General features: G+C 39.8%; 1 non-coding gene across 1 annotated transcript; it reads left to right on the top strand.

The window, feature by feature from the left end:
• Positions 1-241: 241 nt before the first annotated feature.
• On the top strand, positions 242-323 carry TRNAL-UAG (transfer RNA leucine (anticodon UAG)). Its single transcript has one exon. It is a non-coding gene; the product is annotated as a tRNA-Leu (tRNA).
• The last annotated feature ends 2,087 nt before the right edge of the window (positions 324-2,410 follow it).

Raw genomic sequence — 2,410 nt, 5'->3', positions numbered from 1 at the left:
TAGGCATAACCTGTGTGAGCGGTCAATTGTGGAGGCCCCGCCTTACACAGCCTAAGGACAAGCATCACAAAAAATTTAATCAACAGGAAAGTCTAATTACAGTACAACATGACTAGTAGACAGGGTATAAAGAGCTAGACCTCACTTTCCCATAGTTACTATTAGGTAAACACTATTAAATAAACAAAAAATAAATAGTTACAATTTATTTTACAAAGAATATTTAACTACATCTGTCATCGGTAGCGTGGCCGAGTGGTCTAAGGCGCTGGATTTAGGCTCCAGTCTCTCAGGAGGCGTGGGTTCGAATCCCACCGCTGCCATGTAATTTTTTTTTTTTTTAATTGTTCGCGATGTACGTGGTAGTGGTGAGTGGTGATGCAACCAGACCAACCAGGTTTAAGGTGATATAGGCGTGGCGATGAATATTAATAGTCCCGCTGGTGGGCGGCGAGCCCCAGGTGCCGGCCGGGCTGGGGCGGGGTCTCCTACCTTACTAATGACAATCCTCGCTGGCTTATGGGTACCATCTATAGTTCAATCAGTTGGTATAATTATTTCAGTATAATTCATACCAACTGATTCAGTATAATTAATCTGGTTAAAAAAAAAAGAGTTGTTTTTGCGTCACGGCAAACCTTGGGCTGTTCTTTAATTTGCTTCTTGAGTGGGAAGGGAAGGATACTAATTTGGCTCGGGGTAATCTCCCACTGTTAAGGGAAGTTCTGTTGTCGTTCTTTACAAGTTATGAACTTACATTCCAAGTTCAGTTGTAGTGTTAAAATTATTTGGAAGAATGTTCACATTCAATAATGTGAATAGCAATTTGCATTTGTTTTTCTTGTTTGCAGTGTAATAAATAATAACATTATTATTACAAATAGCAATTATATTAGACAAGTTACTCATGCGGGTGAAAATAAGTCCATGTTTTCTATTGCGAGTCACCCAGAGGTACATGAGAGGGGATCCTCACTCATTGACATCTAAGCTGGCGGGTTTACACATCTTGACACATGTCTTGACACATGACACATGTCTTGACACATGACACATGTCTTGACACATGACACATGTCAGACCCCCCCCCCTGCTGGGACACCACACGTGCCAGTTGTTTTGTTTTTGTTGTTGTTGCAGTTCTTGATGAATATGGAGTTCAGGAATCAGGGCCTGGTGCAGAGTGCATAGGCATACTGTCTATGTCTACTTCAAAATCAAGTGGAGTTAGAGTGACAGCTGATATCCGATTTGATATTGGTATCACAATCATGAAGAATTAATTTAGGTTATCAATCCTCAGTGTGTTTAGTGACTCGCTGAAAACAGAGTCGTACTGTTGCCTAGGAATTTCTCTCATCTCTTTGTTATCATCTGTGAAAGTTCCATCTCCTTTTCCAGCCAGTCTTCCAAACAAAGATCCAAAGTCCATTCCATACACCGGCCAAACCCCCTGTTTATGAATGAAAAACAGTTCACACACAACTGAGGACGTTCGAACACCTCCGAAATAAGTTCTTCACTGACGAATTTTGTTCGAACCACAACGCTGTAAATGCTTCCAGCCCGTCCTCCAAACAAAGATACAAAAGTGATTCCATGCACCCGCCAAACCCCCTGTTTATGAATGAAAAACGGTTTACACACGACTCACAACTCATTTCGTTCGAACACTTCCGGAACAAATGCTTCACTGACGAATTTTGTTCGAACCACAACGTTATAAATGCTTCACCCACGTACTACAAATACAAATAATTGCCAACAGAACCCAACCACCTAACCTAACCTAACCTATGCCTATATATGCACAATATGCTAATATAGCATAATATTAATTTATATTTGAGAAAATTCCTGTTTTGAATGAACAGCATGTTAAAATTTATGAATGTGTCTGTGGGGTCGACCGCTGGTTGTAATGGACTCGAGTCGAGGACGGGTTGAATGCTTCACCCACATACTACAAATATAAATAATCGCCAACAGAACCTAAACACCTAACTTAACCAGTGCCTATATATGCACATTATGCTAATATATAATAATATTAATTTATATGTGAGAAAAGTTCCGTTATGAATGAACATAATGTTAAAATTTACGAATGTGTATTTGGAGTAGACCGCTGGGAGAATGGACTTGGTCCGAGGACGAGTTGCCCTTTCGCAGGGGTCCGATACTAGATGTAGATTTTGTTCTAAATTTTGCAAAGGATAAAAAGTATTTTGGATTTTTGTTTATTTCACTAATGGCCTTTTACTCTCTCTGGTTCTCCTTGATTTTATATCATTATTATAGCTTTAGTACAATCGTTTCTATTTCTCTACACAGCCTTCTTTGTCGTTCTTGAAATAGGGTGGGGCGTCAAGTTGTTCTGCGATTCGTTTTCTTCGTTTATAAAGGGAAC

The sequence above is a fragment of the Procambarus clarkii genome, chromosome 22 (assembly GCF_040958095.1).
Source record: "Procambarus clarkii isolate CNS0578487 chromosome 22, FALCON_Pclarkii_2.0, whole genome shotgun sequence".
Lineage (NCBI taxonomy): Eukaryota > Metazoa > Arthropoda > Malacostraca > Decapoda > Cambaridae > Procambarus > Procambarus clarkii.
This window is presented reverse-complemented; position numbering and strand designations above follow the sequence as displayed.